Genomic DNA, 21,556 nt, shown 5'->3' on the forward strand with positions numbered 1-21,556 from the left:
TTTTTGCCTTGTGTCAATTCCTAGCTCTATTCAACCCCCTGCTATAAAGCCCACTTTTGCACGCTTTTGTGCTTGTATATGACTCAGCACAGCTCCTCATGGTGTCCTGCAGAGTTCTACAAGCAGCAGTGAGTGAAAGAGTGACTTTCCTTGATTTATAAGTATTTTTTTCTGGCTTTCTTTTTGACTTTTGTATCTCGACTGATTTCGCCTAAAAACCCTTGAAATCAGCTCTGCATATTGTTTATACTGTATTTGTGTTGCTTCTAAACTGTTTGCATTTTAAAAGTTAGTTTTTCTTTAATTTAACTGTTAGGTTAACACACTCAAGTGCGCTAGCCGTTTTAAAGCATTTACTGTTTGTTACTGTATCTTTTTCTTCTGTCTCTGAAAAAAAGAAAAACAAAAAAATATCCTTGTTTTCCCGCCTTACTGCACTAGAATAGTCCAGTCTTCAGATTTTGCTGATCTCGGGGCTTTGTCATAGTTCCTGTGCTATCCATATCCTTATTTGGAAAAGAGGAAGCTTCTTTGTTCACCAGTGGGAGTGGGGAGCACTGAGCAACCTTTTTGTCCCTAGAGGAGTGGTTCCAGCCCAGCAACTTGTAGTTTATGGCCATTTTGTGTCAATTCCTAACTCTTTTCAACCCCCTGCTATACAGCCCGCTTTTGCACTCTTTTGTGCTTGTATACGACTCAGCCCAGCTCCTCGTGGTGTCCTGCAGAGTTCTACAAGCAGCAGAGAGTGAAAGAGTGACTTTCCTTGATTTATAAATATTTTTTTTTCTGGCTTTCTTTTTGACTTCTGTATCTCGACTGCTTTCGCCTAAAAACCCTTGAAATCAGTTCTACATATTGTTTATATTGTATTTGTGTTGCTTCTAATCTTTTTGCACTTTAAAAGTTAGTTTTTGTTTAATTTAACTGTTAGGCTAACACACTGAAGTGTGCTAGCCGTTTTAAAGCATTTACTGTTTGTTACTGTATCTTTTACTTCTGTCTCTGAAAAAAAGAAAAAAAAAAGTATATATATATCCTTGTTTTCCCGCCTTACTAAAGTAGAATAGTCCAGTCTTCAGATTTTGCTGATCTCTGGGCTTTGTCATAGTTCCTGTGCTATCCATATCCTTATTTGGAAAATAGGAAGCTTCTTTGTTCACCAGTGGGAGTGGGGAGCACTGAGCAACCTATTTGTCCCTAGAGGAGTGGTTCCAGACAAGCAACTTGTAGTTTATTGGCCATTTTGGGTCAATTCCTAGCTCTTTTCAACCCCCTGCTATAAAGCCCGCTTTTGCGCACTTTTGTGCTTGTATATGACTCAGCACAGCTCCTCGTGGTGTCCCGCAGAGTTCTACAAGCAGCAGAGAGTGAAAGAGTGACTTTCCTTGATTTATAAGTATTTTCTTCTGGCATTCTTTTTGACTACTGTATCTCGACTGCTCTCGCCTAAAAACCCATGAAATCAGCTCTGCATATTGTTTATACTGTATTTGTGTTGCTTCTAAACTGTTTGCACTTTAAAAGTTAGTTTTTGTTTAATTTAACTGTTAGGCTAACACACTCAAGTGCGCTAGCCGTTTTAAAGCATTTATTGTTTGTTACTTTATCTTTTTCTTCTGTCTCTGAAAAAAAGAAAAACAAAAAAAATCCTTGTTTTCCCACCTTACTGCACTAGAATAGTCCAGTCGTCAGATTTTGCTGATCTCTGGGCTTTGTCATAGTTCCTGTGCTATCCATATCCTTATTTGGAAAAGAGGAAGCTTCTTTGTTCACCAGTGGGTGTGGGGAGCACTGAGCAACCTATTTGTCACTAGAGGAGTGGTTCCAGCCCAGCAACTTGTAGTTTATTGGCCATTTTGTGTCAATTCCTAGCTCTTTTCAACCCCCTGCTATAAAGCCCGCTTTTGCATGCTTTTGTGCTTGTATACGACTCAGCACAGCTCCTCGTGGTGTCCTGCAGAGTTCTACAAGCAGCAGAGAGTGAAAGAGTGACTTTCCTTGATTTATAAGTATTTTTTTCTGGCTTTCTTTTTGACTTCTGTATCTCGACTGCTTTCGCCTAAAAACCCTTGAAATCAGCTCTGCATATTGTTTATACTGTATTTGTGTTGCTTCTAAACTGTTTGCACTTTAAAAGTTAGTTTTTGTTTAATTTAACTGTTAGGCTAACACACTCAAGTGCGCTAGCCGTTTTAAAGCATTTACTGTTTGTTACTGTATCTTTTTCTTCTGTCTCTGAAAAAAAGAAAAACAAAAAAAATCCTTGTTTTCCCGCCTTACTGCACTAGAATAGTCCAGTCTTCAGATTTTGCTGATCTCGGGGCTTTGTCATAGTTCCTGTGCTATCCATATCCTTATTTGGAAAAGAGGAAGCTTCTTTGTTCACCAGTGGGAGTGGGGAGCACTGAGCAACCTTTTTGTCCCTAGAGGAGTGGTTCCAGCCCAGCAACTTGTAGTTTATGGCCATTTTGTGTCAATTCCTAACTCTTTTCAACCCCCTGCTATACAGCCCACTTTTGCACGCTTTTGTGCTTGCATACGACTCAGCACAGCTCCTCGTGGTGTCCTGCAGAGTTCTACAAGCAGCAGAGAGTGAAAGAGTGACTTTCCTTGATTTATAAGTATTTTTTTCTGGCTTTCTTTTTGACTTCTGTATCTCGACTGCTTTTGCCTAAAAACCCTTGAAATCAGCTCTGCATATTGTTTATACTGTATTTGTGTTGCTTCTAAACTGTTTGCATTTTAAAAGTTAGTTTTTGTTTAATTTAACTGTTAGGCTAACACACTCAAGTGCGCTAGCCGTTTTAAAGCATTTACTGTTTGTTACTGTATCTTTTTCTTCTGTCTCTGAAAAAAAAAATCCTTGTTTTCTTGCCTTACTGCACTAGAATAGTCCAGTCTTCAGATTTTGCTGATCTCTGGGCTTTGTCATAGTTTCTGTGCTATCCATATCCTTATTTGTAAAAGAGGAAGCTTATTTGTTCACCAGTGGGAGTGGGGGGCACTGAGCAACCTTTTTGTCCCTAGAGGAGTGGTTCCAGCCCAGCAACTTGTAGTTTATGGCCATTTTGTGTCAATTCCTAACTCTTTTCAACCCCCTGCTATACAGCCCGCTTTTGCACGCTTTCTTGCTTGTATACGACTCAGCACAGCTCCTCGTGGTGTCCTGCAGAGTTCTACAAGCAGCAGAGAGTGAAAGAGTGACTTTCCTTGATTTATAAATATTTTTTTTCTGGCTTTCTTTTTGACTTCTGTATCTCGACTGCTTTCGCCTAAAAACCCTTGAAATCAGTTCTGCATATTGTTTATATTGTATTTGTGTTGCTTCTAAACTGTTTGCACTTTAAAAGTTAGTTTTTGTTTAATTTAACTGTTAGGCTAACACACTCAAGTGTGCTAGCCGTTTTAAAGCATTTACTGTTTGTTACTGTATCTTTTACTTCTGTCTCTGAAAAAAAGAAAAATAAAAAATACTTGTTTTCCCACCTTACTGCACTAGAATAGTCCAGTCTTCAGATTTTGCTGATCTCTGGGCTTTGTCATAGTTCCTGTGCTATCCATATCCTTATTTGGAAAAGAGGAAGCTTCTTTGTTCACCAGTGGGAGTAGGGAGCACTGAGCAACCTATTTGTCCCTAGAGGAGTGGTTCCAGCCCAGCAACTCTTAGTTTATGGACATTTTGTGTCAATTCCTAGCTCTTTTCAACCCCCTGCTATAAAGCCCACTTTTGCACGCTTTTGTGCTTGTATATGACTCAGCACAGCTCCTCATGGTGTCCTGCAGAGTTCTACAAGCAGCAGTGAGTGAAAGAGTGACTTTCCTTGATTTATAAGTATTTTTTTCTGGCTTTCTTTTTGACTTTTGTATCTCGACTGATTTCGCCTAAAAACCCTTGAAATCAGCTCTGCATATTGTTTATATTGTATTTGTGTTGCTTCTAATCTTTTTGCACTTTAAAAGTTAGTTTTTGTTTAATTTAACTGTTAGGCTAACACACTCAAGTGTGCTAGCCGTTTTAAAGCATTTACTGTTTGTTACTGAATCTTTTTCTTCTGTCTCTAAAAAAAAAAAAAAAAAAAAATCCTTGTTTTCCCGCCTTACTGCACTAGAATAGTCCAGTCTTCAGATTTTGCTGATCTCTGGGCTTTGTCATAGTTCCTGTGCTATCCATATCCTTATTTGGAAAAGAGGAAGCTTCTTTGTTCACCAGTGAGAGTGGGGAGCACTGAACAACCTATTTGTCCCTAGAGGAGTGGTTCCAGCCCAGCAACTTGTAGTTTATTGGCCATTTTGGGTCAATTCCTAGCTCTTTTCAACCCCCTGCTATAAAGCCCGCTTTTGCATGCTTTTGTGCTTGTATATGACTCAGCACAGCTCCTTGTGGTGTCCTGCAGAGTTCTACAAGCAGCAGAGAGTGAAAGAGTGACTTTCCTTGATTTATAAGTATTTTTTTCTGGCTTTCTTTTTGACTTCTGTATCTCGACTGCTTTCACCTAAAAACCCTTGAAATCAGCTCTGCATATTGTTTATACTGTATTTGTGTTGCTTCTAATCTTTTTGCACTTTAAAAGTTAGTTTTTGTTTAATTCAACTGTTAGGCTAACACACTCAAGTGTGCTAGCCGTTTTAAAGCATTTACTGTTTGTTACTGTATCTTTTACTTCTGTCTCTGAAAAAAAGAAAATTAAAAAAAATCCTTGCTTTCCCGCCTTACTGCACTAGAATAGTCCAGTCTTCAGATTTTGCTGATCTCTGGGCTTTGTCATAGTTCCTGTGCTATCCATATCCTTATTTGGAAAAGAGGAAGCTTCTTTGTTCACCAGTGAGAGTGGGGAGCACTGAACAACCTATTTGTCCCTAGAGGAGTGGTTCCAGCCCAGCAACTTGTAGTTTATTGGCCATTTTGGGTCAATTCCTAGCTCTTTTCAACCCCCTGCTATAAAGCCCGCTTTTGCACGCTTTTGTGCTTGTATATGACTCAGCACAGCTCCTCGTGGTGTCCTGCAGAGCTCTACAAGCAACAGAGAGTGAAAGAGTGACTTTCCTTGATTTATAAGTATTTTTCTGGCTTTCTTTTTTACTTCTGTATCTCGACTGCTTTAGCCTAAATACCCTTGAAATCAGCTCTGCATATTGTTTACACTGTATTTGTGTTGCTTCTAAACTGTTTGCACTTTAAAAGTTAGTTTTTGTGTAATTTAACTGTTAGGCTAACACACTCAAGTGTGCTAGCCATTTTAAAGCATTTACTGTTTGTTACTGTATCTTTTTCTTCTGTCTCTGAGAAAAAGAAAAACAAAAAAAATCCTTGTTTTCCCACCTTACTGCACTAGAATAGTCCAGTCTTCAGATTTTGCTGATCTCTGGGCTTTGTCATAGTTCCTGTGCTATCCATATCCTTATTTGGAAAAGAGGAAGCTTCTTTGTTCACCAGTGGGAGTGGGGAACACTGAGCAACCTATTTGTCCCGAGAGGAGTGGTTCCAGCCCAGCAACTTGTAGTTTATTCGCCATTTTGGGTCAATTCCTAGCTCTTTTCAACCCCCTGCTATAAAGCCCGCTTTTGCACGAAGTTGCTCATAGAGCAGCGGCGGTTAATCAAGTTTAAACTATTTCTGGCTCCGCAAAGTCTGCTCTTCAGTTTTTTCCTTAGAACTGCTCTACTTGCAATCTAAACAGTCTATTCTCTATCTGAAAAGCCCAGAACTTGCTCCTAAAGCATTTTTATACAGGTAAAGCACTCTTAAACAAAAAGAAAGTACTTCATTCACCTAAATCCCCTTTAGTACCCATTTCCCTATAGGTCCTTTCTGACTCATTTACACAGCAATCCTTTACACTTATCTAACATGTCAAAGGGTCAGTTGCTGGTGTCCTCTCCTGTTCAGCTGGTGAATCTGGGAATCTTGAGGCAATGTTACAATTGCCTCATGTACACAGATAACCCTCTCCTCCTCCCTACAAATACAAATATATGTGAGAGATGCAACTATATAGCCAAACTGGAGGCTGAGCTCTCTCAACTGAGTATTGGCAAAACCAGTAGGGAGGAGAAGGTAACCACGCACACCACAAACCCAGTCTCTCTTAGACCTATCACAACTGCAAACCAAACACATAAACACACAAAAACATACTCGGAGGCTCTGATTAAAAATCTACCAATACAACAGAGGCCTCCAAAGCAGACACCCAAGCGACCACTACCTCAAGACATAGCACATGCAACACATAGTTCACAAAGTCAGTGTGCTAAACAGTCACAGCCCTTAAGGCCAAACAACATGCCAGATACATTTGTAATAGGTGACTCCATAGTCAGACACACTGACGTCCCGTTCACAAAACTGAAAAAGGAAAAGGTTACAGTAAGCTGCCTGTCGGGCGCTAGAATCCGCCACATAACACAAGCACTCAGGTCACTCCAAAGCAAGTACAAATATGATTCAGTCATTGTCCATGCCGGTGTGAATGACCTGAGATGTACCTCCCTGGACTACATGAAAAGAGACATAGAGGAGCTCTCTGATTATGTAGCCCAGGCTGGTATGACCCTGACCCTGAGCAGCATCTTACCCTCACCAAGAATGATGCCACAGTACAAAGACAAAATGATCAGCTTTAACAATTGGCTTAATTACTGGTGTCATTCTAAGGGGGTCCAATGCCTGTCTGCTTGGGATGACATGCTTGACAAGCCACGCTGCTTCACAAGGGATGGCTTGCACCTGTCACCCCTGGACTTCCGGATATTGGCCAAGGCTCTTGCCACCCCCATAGTGCCTTTTTTAGGCAAGACTCAAAAGACAAACCCACCTCCGTAGAAAACACAATTGAAAAAAAACTAAGGGTGATGCTGCTCAATGCCAGAAGTCTAAACCTCAAGATGCACACTCTCGAAGCCCTCCTCAGTATGGAGAACATCGATGTCTGTGCAGTGACTGAAACCTGGTTCAAGGCTCCTGAGAGCACCCCAGCACTACCAGATTTTACCTCATATCATGCTTTCCGGCCCCAAAACTTGGACCGAACCACAAAAGGAGGGGGAGTATCCATATTCATCAAAGATACCCACACCTCCAGGTTAGTGGCAATGCATGAAGCATCGAAGACCATCCAGGTGCAACTAACCATAGGCAAAACTGCCCTACAGTTTGTAGCATGCTACAGACCACCCTCTCAAACTCAGGAACCCCACTCAGCCTTCCTGAAGACATTGGAGAGTATGAATGTCTCTCCAAATACCATCATATTGGGAGACTTCAACTACCCAAACATAGACTGGGAACATTACTCAAGCCCCAACACCCTAGCCCAAAGGTTCCTAGAATTCATAAACTCAAATGCGATGGAACAACTAGTCACCACTCCCACAAGAGGAGATAATATACTAGACCTGATCATCACAAACATGGGGACAAAATGCTCCACACCGGAAGTATACCCTCATTGGTGAGATCAGACCATAAATTAATCTCACTGGAAATCCACATCCTGCCCCCACCCCCTGCACAAAAGACCACAGTGAAGAACTTCTCAAAAGCCGACTTTACACTTCTTAAGACTGAAGTGGTATCCTTCAAGGCCCCTGGGCCAATGGAAACCACAACCCACACCGCTGAATCCTTTATAAATGCCTTCTACGGGCACCTTCAAGAATGCATGGATCATGCAATCCCTAATAAAATCAAGACCCATTCCCCCAAAGGCAGGCACCCTGTCTGGTGGACCCCAGCCATTAACAAATTTTACAACAGGAGGAGGAAGCTACTACATGACAGAGCAAAATCCCTAAAAGGGAAGGCATCTCTGATCAGTACTAGCAAAAAACTATGATCACTCATAAAATCATCCAAGGCCAACTTTGAGAGAAAAATCACAAAAGACACAAAAGACAATCACAAGACCTTCTTTAGCTATGTTAGAAACCTGGGTGGAAACTCCCAGATACGCTCAGAGTTAGTCCAAAATGACACAAAATACACTGAACCCACAGACATTGCCAACATTCTGGCAGACAGGTTCAGTGCAAATTTCTCCGCCCCCAAAGGAGAAATATCTATCCCAGCAGAGTGTAGCCTCCCTAACATCTCAGATGCCCAGGTGAGAGCCGCCCTCGCCAAAGCTAAAAACACAGCATCAATGGGACCGGATGGTGTCCCTGGCTGCGTGTTACATGAACTCCAAGAGGAACTAAACCCGCACATAAGGCTGCTGTTTAATCATAGCCTTACTACAGGATACGTACCCAAAGAGTGGCGTACAGCAACAGTGGTCCCACTCCACAAAGGCAGTGCTTCTACGGACCCTGGAAATTACCGCCCCATAAGCTTGATGAGCCTGGTCTGTAAAGCTATGGAAAGGATCATTATGGAACTCTTAAACAAAGACATTGGGGACCTACAGACATTGGATCCTACCCAATTTGGCTTTGTCAAGGGTAGATCCTGCCTTTTGAACTTGGTCGACTTTTTTGAAACAGTCACTAAGGCCATTGATGAGGGTAAGGCAGTTCACACAGCCTACCTTGACCTTGCAAAAGCCTTCGACACAATACCCCACTCGGGCATCATAGACAAACTCACCAGCTTAAATGTAAACCCATATGTCACAAGATGGGTTGCAAACTGGCTCAAGGACAGAACCCACAAGGTCAGAATTGCTGGAGCCATGTCAGACTCTAAGCCAGTCACAAGCGGTGTCCCACAGGGCTCAGTCCTGGGACCCCTCTTGTTCGGCATTTATTTTTCCGAGGTGCAAGCAAACATAGGAGGATTGTGGCTGACAAAGTTCACAGATGACTGCAAACTGGGTGCCATAATTGATACTCCAGCAGACACAAGCATCCTTCAGAGAGGCCTCATAGAAACGGATAATTGGTGCCAGAGCCATGGCCTTAAACTGAACGCCAAAAAATGTATAGTCATACCCTTTGGGAAAAACAAGGTACCCACAAATTGCCACATAGGTTGTAATCCATTAAGTACAGAAGAGGTAATCAGGGACCTAGGGACCCAAGTTGACAGTAACCTCTCATTTGACACTCACATTGCAAAGGTGGTTAGGAAGACCTTCTATATTGCCCACCTTATCATGAAGGGATTCACATCTAGATCAAGAGAGGTCATTGTGCCCCTGTACTCTTCTCTTATCAGGCCCATGATTGAGTACAATGCCCCATTTGGGATGTATCTTACCCGACACCTGCAGCAGTTGGAAAGACCCCAAAAGTTCCTCACCAAGAGGATAAAGGGTCTCAAACATATGTCATATGCTGCCCGGCTGAAGAAACTCCAGCTCTATTCAGTCGCATACCACCTACTCAGAGGTGATCTATGCCTGACGTACAAGGCCATGTCCAATCTGGAATTAATGGACATGCTCCACCTCAGAAAATGTAAATCCATCAGAGCCACGAGAGCAAGAGATTTGAACCTTAACACAGAAATAAATAGGACGTGCTGGAGGGACAGATTCATAACCCAGAGGCTCCCTACACTCTGGAACAGAATCCCAGTCCATGTTAGGCAGAGCCCCTCACTAACTCTCTTCAAGAGAAATCTTGACGAGTGGATGGGAGATCATAGGTTTACCCTAGGGGTCATCTCTGTGTCACTACTAGACAAAGGCACAGTAAACTAAACCCTAAATGGGCATAGTATTCTCATCCCAAGGGGTGGCGAAAGCCACACACACTCTGGCTAGGCTTATAAATGCCCTAGGGCAGATAGCCTAGTACGAACCTATGAACCTATAAGGCACAGTATTGAGCATTTCCATTGGCCATCTTGTTTGAAAATTGTTTAACTTAGCTTGTATTTATGCACCAAGTTTACACGTAGTGCAGTAGGGGTTAGTACTCCTATTATAGAAGCAAAGACTTAGAAAGTCCATTTTACCCTGGATTGCTGCTTGTGAACCATCCTAGGCTTCCCTGTTTCTCTTTGAGCCACATAGTTGATCACTGCTGCCAGGAGAGCAATTCAGCGGTGCATTTTTTTAGCCATTTACACAGGCACCCACTCCCAAACCTCCACAGTTTAGTTGATTTTACTAGTCACACAGCAGAACCAGTTCCATCTAGCCCTCTCTCCACAACTTACTACATAACAAATCTGACATAATGGATGGACAATTTCCCAACATTTCCCCAACCAGCCTGATGGACATGGGCATCCTGAGGCAATGCAGCAACTGCTTCATGTATACTGACAGCCCATCTTAAAACATACTAATACAATATGTAAGAGATGTATCTGTACTTTAAATCTGGAATCAGTGCTCTCTCTCTCTCTCTCTCTCTCTCTCTCTCTCTCTCTCTCTCTCTCACTCACAAAACTGCAAATCAGATACCAAACAGGTTGACAGCATGCACAGTCCACATTTTCCACAAACCAACAACAAAACACACATACATGGAGGTACTGACTAGAAGTATACCAAAAGAACAGAGACCTCCCAAAAACAAACCATCCATACACAATGCAGTCCCAACAGTACCCATTACACACAAAAACATACACATCAGTGTCTCACCCAACAAGCCCCAAAGGCAAAATCCCTCAAAAACAAAAATGTCTTGGTCATAGGTAACCCCATGAAGAGACACACAGATATCTCACTCACCAGGCTGGGCAAGGAGAAGGTCACGATCAACTGCCGGTCAGGTGCTAGGGTCCACCAAATCATGCATGCACTCAAATCTCTCAACAAGTGCTGCTATGACTCTGTCATAATCCATGTTGGAGTGAATGATTTGAGATGTACCTCTCTGGACTATAAGAAGAGAGACAGGACTGAGCTCTCAGATTATGTGTCCCAGCCAGGTACATCCCTAGTCCTAAACAGCATTCTGTCTTCACCCAGGATGATGCCTCACTACAAAAAAAAATGATTGACTTCAACAATTGGCTTCTGGTATCAATCCAGGGGGATCCAGTATCTGTCAACCTGGGACAACATGGTCACAAGACCATGCTACTTTGCTGGAGATGGTCTCCACCTGTCACATCTTGGCTTTTGGTTACTGGCTAAAGTACTTGCCTCCCCCATTGTGCATTTTTTTAGGCAGTTATAACAAAATTCCTGACATAAAAACATCTTCTAGAGACAAATTCAAAGTTATGCTGCTTAACGCTAGGAGTCTAAATCAGAAATTGCACTTACTGGAAGCACTGCTTACTTTGGAAGACACAAATGTCTGTGCAGTATCAGAGACATATTTCAAGGCCGCAGAGAGTTCTCTGGACATACAAGGCTACAATGTCTTCCACACATTCAAATCACAAAATGAACGTGAAAGAAACAAAGGGGAGAGGTGTATCCATCTTCATTAAAGACAAATACACCTCAAGATTGGTTAAAACAGTATGACTCTCTAGAGCTACTCCAAGTCCAGCTAATTGTAGGAAAGACCCCCTCCATATCATTATTAGCTGTAGGTCCCCCTCCATGAACCAGGTAACCACATTGCCTACTTGGACCTACTTGAGTCACTTACAATACAGCCAAACACCATAGTCATGGGTGACTTTAACTATCCTCCATCGACTGGGCTACATATATGAGCACTAACACGCTCAATCTAAGGTTCTTTGACTTTGTTAACACAAATGCTCAGGAACAGATAGTCAGCACCCCCACAAGGGGCTCAAATATCATTGACGTAGTGCTCACCAGCATGGGAGATTGCTGCACCACCCCATGTGTGGGGCCCTCCCTGGTTAGGTCAAATCACAGATCTGTTTCATTCGAAGTAATCACAACTAACCCCCCCCCCCCCGCCCCAGCAAAAAGTTTAGAAAATTTCTCTAAAGAAAATTACAGCCTTGACATGATGGCATAAATAGTTTCAAACCACCAACAGCAGTGACTCCCATACTGAGGAGTACACTAATGCCTTGTATAAACACCTATACAAGTGTACAGACTCAGCCGTACCTGAATGAATTAAATCAGAATCCTCAAATAAAAAACAAACCACCCAGGTAGGCAAACAGCATAAATAGGTTATACAACAAGACAAATAAAATGCTGTCAAAGAACAAGAAGGAAGGGTCTCAGCAGAGGAAAGACACCCTTCACAGCTTGACTAATCAGATTAGACATCTTAAGTCATCCAAAGCTAACTATGAAACCAAATTACACCCCACAACCAGAATGCATTCTATAGCTACATCCAAAATCTTAAAGGGAAGGAGCAGATTTGCACTGAACTAGTAGTGAAAGGTATCACTCACACGTAACCTGCGAAAACTTCCAACCTGTTAGCAGACAGGTTCAGCGAAAACTTCAATCCACTGCCCCTACTAATCATACCCCAAAATATACCTGTCACCAGTCCTCTACCTAGTATCTCCAAAGAACAGGTCATAACTGCCCTCTCCAAGGCCAAAAACATAGCCTCTATTGGACCAAACAACACCCCAGGCTGCTTAGTAAATGGTCTAAAACAGTAGATGGTGGAACCATTGGTTACTCTCTTCAACCACAGTCTACGTACTGGCTTTGTCCCATCCAAATGGAAAACTGCAACTGTGATCACTTTGCATAAAGGTGGTCCCTCAACCGACCCTGGGAATTATAGGCCCATATGCCTAACCAGCCTTATCTGTAATGCCATAGAAAGAATCATCATGGACCTCAACAAGAATATAGGAGACCTTTAAACTCTTTACCCAATCCAGTCTTTCTTTGTTAAAAGCAAATTATGCTTGTTAAACCTGGTGGGATTCTTTGAAAATGTCAACAAAGCTTTGGCTTAAGGTAAAACCTTACATACTGCCTATCTCAACTTGACCAAGGCCTTTGACACTATCCCCCACACAAGTATCATCAATAAACCAGCCCAGCTGGGGATAAATGCATATGTCATTATATGGGTAGCCAACTAACTCACAGACAGAATGCATACAGTAAAATGTACAGGATTCCACCTCTGCCAGCAGAGCTGTTACTAGTGGTGTTCCACAAGGATCTGTGCTGGGTCCACTTCTGTTTGCAATCTATTTTTCAGACGTTCAGGTAAAAATAGATGGCCTGTGGCTTACCATATTCGCTGATGACTGCAAACTAGGTGCAATCACTGAATCCCAAAACAATGTCACCATACTACAAAAAGGGCTTACACAGACAAATGATTGGTGCCAAAGCCACGGACTTAAACATAACACAAAAAAAGTATTATCATCCCCTTCGGTAAAGGTAAAGTCCCAGCAAATTACAGCATTAAGAGACTTGGGAACGCAGGTTGACAGCAGCTTTAACTTTGATCATTTGTGTACAGTGGTGAGGAAGGCCTTCTACCTTTCCCATCTCATAAGCAAGGGAACTGCATCCAAAAAGGAGGACGATATAACTCCTCTGTACTCATTCCTCATCAGACCAATAATAGAGTACAATGCTCCCTTCTATATGTACCTCACCAGACACCTGCAGCAGCTGGAGAGACCTCAGAGGTTTCTAACCTAGAAAATTCAAGGCCTTTATCACGTGACCTACACAGACAGCCTGAAGGCTGTGTCACTATACTCTGTATCGTATAGACTGCTTAGAGCAACTTGTACCTGGTCTACAGAGCAGTATTGGACCCTGCCTTAATGGAAATACTCCATATCCGCAAATCTTGTGGGACAAGACTCACTTGCCCTGAGACCTTAACCTAGCCTACAACACACACAGGACTTACTGGAGAGAGAGAGAGAGATATGTCTCCCACAGGCTGGCACTCCTCTGGAACAAGTTAAAACAGAGCTCCTCAATGACTATTTAAGTGTAACTTGGACAGTTGGATGGGAAAACGTAAATTCCCCCAGGGATTTCATATATGTCCCTCTTGGATAGGGTCAGTCAGTGCTGTTCATAAATTCACATGCTAATACAGGCTATTTCTCCTGGTCTGTGAAGGAACAAAGGTAAAACATGGCTAGGCTTCTAAAGGCCCTAGTAACCTATCATTCTATGAAATCCTGTACCTTGTGTTTGTGAGGTAAAAATGCCAACTCCTAATCTCAGGTTAATTAAAACCAATAACCTCTGTGTTAATAGAGTTAAAACATGATTTGCAGAACACTGAAGTGTTAAATGATACATTACTTCTACCGTTAACATTATTTTCTCAGCATGTGAGTTACATTTACTGTCTTCTGTGCGAACTTTAATGACTTTCCTTATGACTTCCTATGTTTCATTATCTGAGCTATCCCATAGTTAGCCAAAACATGCTAGAATCCTAGTCAACCTCAGTTTCCCACTTCTGAATTAACTATTCTGTGCTCCTTTTTTATTCCCACCAAAGTTATTTTTTTTCAGTTGACCCTTATAACTAATTACATTTTTGCTCACTTTTCACTTGCACCATATCTCACTTTAAAACTCACCCACTCTATATACATCACTATTTACACTTTGAAAGGAAAAAAATATCTTCCAATCTGCTACTATCCTTGTTTTTCCATTGCCAGTTCTTTTACTCTAGTGTTAGAATTATTAATAAATCTGCACCACTGCAACTGTTTAAATAAATTAATATGGGAATTGCGATCCGCATTGAATACCAGCAATCTCATATGTGTTGCCAGTATTAAGGCTCTGAAACATGTAAAAAGTAATTTAAATTGTCAAAGAAAAGCTAACACTTTCTGTAAGAAACTGTGCTATCTTTTCATCTCACTAGGAAGAGAAAGAAGTGGTAAACAAATGCAAGTGGCAATCATACCTCTCAACCTTCCCTCTCTAAAATGAGGAACACTGTCCTTCCTGGCCTTCATAATGTGGAGAAAATAAGTAAAATGTCATAGGGAGGGAGTATTTCCACCACAAACAGCTATGGAAAAGTAAATACATACATTACATTTTTTTGCAATAAGCGCAACCAAACTTTCAAATAACCGCGAGAATAGAGCTACAGCATTTTTAAGTACAGCATCAGAAAAACTTACAGAAAGTGGGACTTCAAGGTGCAGCAGTAACATATTTTAACACAACAGGAGTAACGGCTAGGGCTAATGCCCTCAAACAGTACAGAATGTTGCATAAGCCTCAAGCACCTTGTGCTCTTTTTTTTTTTTTTCTTCTGCTGTTGCTCAGGCAACCTTGTCTTGGTGTTCCTGTCAGTTACTTTCACAGTCATGATGAAAGACACAATTAGAACAGACACCTGACCAGATTCCAGCATGACTTGTGAAGCAAGATGAAAAGATAATTACTTAAATAAAAATAAAACCACTGTGGGTTGAAATCAGAAAATGTACAAGCAAATGAGGTATGTTCTCAACCGTGTACCGCTTTTGCTGTATATTTTCTGATTTCAGTTGAAACAGACATTTTTTTACCAAGCTGTAGCTCTGCTTAAAAACAAAAAACAAGTTGGGGGGGGGGGTGCACCCTTGCACCAAGGCCTAAATCTGCCAGTGTGGACAGTTGTACTTGTTGTGGAGGCGACCTGAGTGCGTGTGTTATGTGTCAGATTCTGGCACCTGATAGCTGGCTGTTACCTTCTCCTTATTCAACCTAGTGAGTTGGACATCTGTGTGCCTCACTATTGAGTCACCTATGATTAGTGTATTGGGCAAGGTGTGTAGATTTAGGGGCTTAGGTTGAGGAGCACACTGTGGAGGTGAGCTATGTGTCCTGTGGTTTGTGCTGTGTTGTGGTGTCCGAGTGCATTTCTGTCTTGGAGGTCTCTGCTGTTTGGGTAAATTTCTATTGAGAGCCTCCGTGAAGGTGGGTGTGTGTGGTTTGTGATTTTATGTGAGAGCTGTGATAGTGGGTGTTCTGGAGGGCAATGTGTTCCATGTGGTGTGGTGCAGCTGTTGGCCTTCTCCTCTTGACCAGCTAGTCTGGTCTTGGCTGGAGAGTGCATAGTTTCCAATTTGTTGATATAAGTGCATCTCTCACAAGTCTGAGTTTTGAGAGATAAGAGGTGTTTGTGATTTCTGTGCACTGTTTTGGGACTATCTCCTTTCTTCAGTGTTACTCAACTGTAGAGATGGTATACATAAATGTGGATGCATGGGTGTGCACTGTCTTGCCCCTTCAGAAAAATTACTTGTTTTGAGCTCTGGCATGTGGTGTAACATTATAAGGATCTTTTGGGGTTTATGAGCTTATGAGTATTAATGATCCAAGTTTTCAGAATGTGAACTTTTATAAAAGACATAAGAAATTGACGTACTGTCCAAGCATTGCTACATGTGTCGGTGTAGACATGCAATGTACATTGGTAAAGCATTAGAGAGCACTGTCATTACTGAATAGTATGATGCAAGCATCATTATGTGTGGGTGTACACATGTGTAGTACATGGTAAAGCATCCCACAGCTCTGTCATTATAGAATGGTACAATGCAAACATCAAGATGCACGGGCGTACATATGTGCAGTACATCAGTAAAACATCCCAAACTCTGTCATTATAGAATGGTATGATGCAAACATCATCATGTTTGGATGTACATATGCATGGTACATTGGTAAAGCATCTCTGAGCCCTGTTGTTTTTGAATTGTACTGTGCAAGTATCAACTCTGTAACCTTTGAATATCTATATAAGTGCTCATTCATCAACTAATAAAGATTTTTGAAGAAAACAACATTTCTTCACCTATTTCCACTGGAGAAGAACATTCACTACTAAGGAATAACTAAGGTTCATTAAATTCAGCTAAGAATCTCTAGCAGTCCCTTTGGGAAATTTTCAGTCAGACAGGCAAACTAGTGCATTCTTCTAGACCTTATATATGTATATTATGTATTATATTTTGATATGTATACATACACACACACACACACACATATATATATATATACAGATAGATAGATAAATATAGATATATATGTATCTATCTATAAATATATATATATATGTGTGTGTGTGTGTGTGTGTGTGTGTGTGTTATATTATAACATTTATTATATACAGATGGATAGATGGTATTTTTGCATGTGTATTTCAATTGCATATTGCTTAGTGCAGAGCAATGTCAGGCACCATTGATCAAGTAGATGCAATGACATCCTCCTGCAGATACAGATTTACAATGGCTGCGATAACCCCAAGCATATTTGCATAATGTTCTCTATCTGAACACGGGTATACGAATGAGTATAAATCTAAAGGCAGTGCTGTGTTGCTGCATGGCATTTAGATGCTTCTGAATCACTCCTCCATCTTGTTTTGCCTCACTATAATATGCTGCACTTAATTACATAGTTATTACATGTAATACTGGCAACTATTTTATTTTGCTTAGCGACATCATGTTGCTGGTTATCTAAATTATGCTGTGAAAAGATGCAACAGAGAGTACTCCTAATTCCGATGCTTTATTACAATAAAAGTTCGGACATTAAGCGCTTTCATCCACACAGAATGTGGACTTCCTCAGAATGCTTGATAAACTAAACATCTCTCATTAAATACAATCAATCCAAAAGTATAAAAAAATATATAAAAATTATGTATAAAAATTGTATATAGCAATGAGTTGAATATAAAACTCAATCTATTTATTACTGACTACAAATATTACACATAAAGGGCTACTATAAATATAATAATAGTGTAAAATCAAGTAATTCATATTCATATTTCAATAAGTGCTTATTGTACTAATATATACACAATAGTATTTATTCACTATTTCAATAATAAAATGGGTTTGATAGTAATGTACTCATTCAAACCTGGTTTATTGGAGGCATCAGTATACATTTGCAAATTCACTTTTTTTTTACTTAACACAGCTTTATTATTACCCCCCCCCCGAGGACCCACATCTACCTGTTCAAGTATAGCACATTTGAATGTATGTGTCTCTCCCCTCTGAGCAATATGTCTGTACAATGCATTATTTTTATCCTTCCTTGTTATTTCATATGTATGATTATATATTCTTTTCTTAAACTGCCTCTTGGTTTTCCCTATATAGAAACTGGGACATATCATACATTTGGTCATATTTTGTGTTACAATTACCTTGTCTAAAGTATATCTTAGTCTTATTCACATTTTCCAATTTAACACTTTCTACTTCCCATATAAACCTACATTGTCTACAATTTCCACATCTCTTAGTATATCTATTCTCCAGCCTCTTCTCTGTCCCCCTATTTGAGGTTTCAAATATATTCTTCAGGTTACGTGCCATCTTATATACAAAAGCTGGTTCTTCACCCACTGTCTCCCTAATTCTGCTATCTGTCTTCAAGATGCTCCAGTTTCTACTAAGTATTTGTTGGACCTGTTGTACTTGAGGATTATATTCTAATACACAAGCTCTCCTACACAGATTAGCTTTATTTACACTATTTTTCACTGAAGCTGACAGTCCTTTCCCTAATATAGGTTGGTATTTATTTCCCTACTCATTTAATACATACTGGTTTACATCATCCAACATGTGTAGGGGATATCCTCTTTCAACAAAGAATGACCTGAGGATATTTAATTAATTTATCAAATCATTGTAGGTAGAGGTCATTCTGGCTGCTCTTATGGACTGTCCTTTATAAATGCTTTTCATCATCCTCCTTGGGTGATAACTATTGTAATCCAAATAGTTATTCTTGTTTTTTTTTTGGTTGGAGTAGTTGCTGATTACGCTGAACAGTTTTACTTTTTATTTTATTTATTGGTTATCTAAATTACAACTACCCTGGCAATGGCTGCTCATTACACAGATTAGCTTAGCACAATGCAGCAATGTTTTCTGAATTCAGCCCTGTGTCGAAATTATTATGGAGACACGTTCAAAACGATTAACAAGCATTTAAATTGGTGAACCGATCTTATAATTTTCACCATTCCATGTGTTTCACCAATACTTTAGAGAAAGCAGAGTTGTTCACGGTGAATTTTTATGAGTCATACATGTCTTATATCAAAGTCAAAATGTTTTGTTCTGAGCCCTGAGAAATGATGCCATAGTTGCAAAATTGAATGAAGCAACAAATAGCAGACAAGAACCATATACCCATCTAGTCATCCCTTTAGTCACCCAAACAAGATACTGCTGCAATAATTTAAACTGATTTCATCCAGCTATTCCTTCTGTTTCCCAGTACATCTGTATGTTTCCATCTGATCCTCTTTAATGCATCTAGCCTAGGCTATTACTTTCTTGTTAGGGACTGAAATAGGGTGACAGTGGAGTTGGTATAAATAAGTTTAGGGGTAGGGTCTCCCCCATATGGGGATACAAGGGGTTTGCCCCTTCAAAAAAAGCTTTAAAATCATGTTCACTAAATCTGGCGTTCAATGATTTTTTTTTTTTTTTATTGTTTTGTCCATCTGAGAAAAGAACTTCAATAACTAATCATTAATCCTTGAAATAGATGGGGTGTTACAGGTGGATGAAATACAGAGAAACACAAATATAGGTGGTTTAGTAACACAACTTTCAAATATCTTATTTCATTTTCGCAATGATTCTTTCTTCATTTTGCAGGTGAAAACATGGAAAGAAATATTAATGAGAAGAAATTTTTTGCCTCTGCAGAGCCGGCTGCTAATACCACCGTGGCAGTATTTGGGCTAAACAGACAGACCACAGAACAATACCTGTATCAGTTCTTTTCTCATTATGGAAATGTGAAAAATGTCCATCTTTTCCACAGAGAAAGAGGCAAACAATCAGCTGGTTTTGGTTATGTCTACTTTCAGCACCTACAAAATGCAGTGACTACAGTAGACAAAGCAAATGGTGCAGAATTAGATGGCTGTAAGCTACGCGTCTGTTTTGCTAAAAAGGAGAGAGTGCAGAGAACTCATCAGGGTAAGAAATTGGAGAAGCAAACTTGGTAAGTGTTATTATACATTTCTGTGTTTTAATCATGTATTATTCTACAAGGAACAGTCTGCAGATGCACAAATGACTGAATCCTGATTTTTGAGTTTCTTAATTTCAGTGGGACATCATACTTCCGAGATATATGTCTGCACTTCATTAATAGCTATGAAAAATTAATATTAATTACCTAAAGTTTGTAAAACATTAATATGTAGTCATAGTGTTTTACTGAAATCCCAAACCAAATCCCTGCACTGAATAATTAACAGGTCCATGATTATGCATATTGTGATTAATCATATGTATAATTTTTAATGTTTAGTGAAATAGAAAAGGTTTATGTTCCTATCAGGCTGACCCTGGAATGTCACAAGCAATCATCTTTAGAATAAATCCTTGATAAACATTGTTAGATGTATCTCATTAATTAATTTATTTAGTTATTTATTGAACTTGTTAACTGGGAAAGCCTGACTTGGCATGAAACCCCCTTTCAGCAGGGGCTGAGGGAGAAAACTCCAGAAAACAATCAAGAGTGTTCGACAGAAAACACTAGAATTAGTCTAAGAAGCACAGAATAGTTACTGTGCACTAAGATGCCAGATATCACGAATGGAATGACACTGACCATTAAAGAGTCCATCTCTTCCAAGTTCCAAAGATGGAGAAAATAAGATACAAAGATGAAGATGTAGCATTTTAGCTCTTTACTCAGTGTCTGGGTCACAGAAGTAATAACCCGGGGCCCCCATTTCTTTTACTTATGATTTACATATGATATACAAGCCAGTTTCATCCTGAGAGGAAGGACCACAGATGCCTAGGTCAGTGAACCCTGAGCCATTCTGATGAGGATAACCCATCTCTCATGGAATAAGTTAATTTCCTTATTTCTTAATTAATTAAATCAATTAAGCTCAAGTTCCTCATTTCACTGTAGACCTGGGAGCAGACTGGCAGGTTAAATGACTTTGAAGGGTCAGGTATCCTCCATCAATGTGAATTATCAAAATGCTTTGACTGGTAACCATTGAGATTGACAGCAAAGAAAATCAAAGTGCTTTGAATTACACAAGAATGGACTTTAATAACCAAGAAATAGGAAATATTTGTCAGCCAAAACTTGTTAATTATAACTTCATGGATGGACTTTGGTAACCAAAAAGCAGTAAACATTTATCAGCAAAACCTTTTATTCATAACGTTATCTACATAAACTACATATGAGATCTTGAGCGTTTGTTTATATATTCATAAAGTATAAATAGTGTATAATTCTGCTTGCTCTACATGTCCACAACATTTTGTTACGTTAGATAATGTTAAGTTACCGTTGCAGATAACTTCATTCTGTCTACACCTGGGCTGTGTCTCTAAGAATTACTGCTTGCTTTACTTATCTCATTTGGAAGCTCAGTACTGAGGATCTGTCCCTGAAGGCAGCACATTTTTTAAGCATTATTTCTTTTCAGAATTGCATTATTTTCCTATTAGGGGAACCCACTACTTTACCCCCTTTCCCACCCACCCACATATAATTTCCTCTAACCATCTATAAGCAGCTCACAACTCTTCTATTCCATCTATTCTTTTCCTGTTCCTCTTCCTCCTTAACAAAACACTCTTCACCACAATGATTCCTACATTGTTACCAGGCTAACAACCCATGGGCCTTTCTAAGCCTAGCCAAGTTTTTCCGAAAGAATAATCATGTCCTGTATACAAATAGGACATTATGGCCAAACACTTATAAGCCACCTCTGTCCA

This window comes from Protopterus annectens, chromosome 12.part0 (assembly GCF_019279795.1).
Source record: "Protopterus annectens isolate FY-2018-M chromosome 12.part0, PAN1.0, whole genome shotgun sequence".
NCBI lineage: Eukaryota > Metazoa > Chordata > Ceratodontiformes > Protopteridae > Protopterus > Protopterus annectens.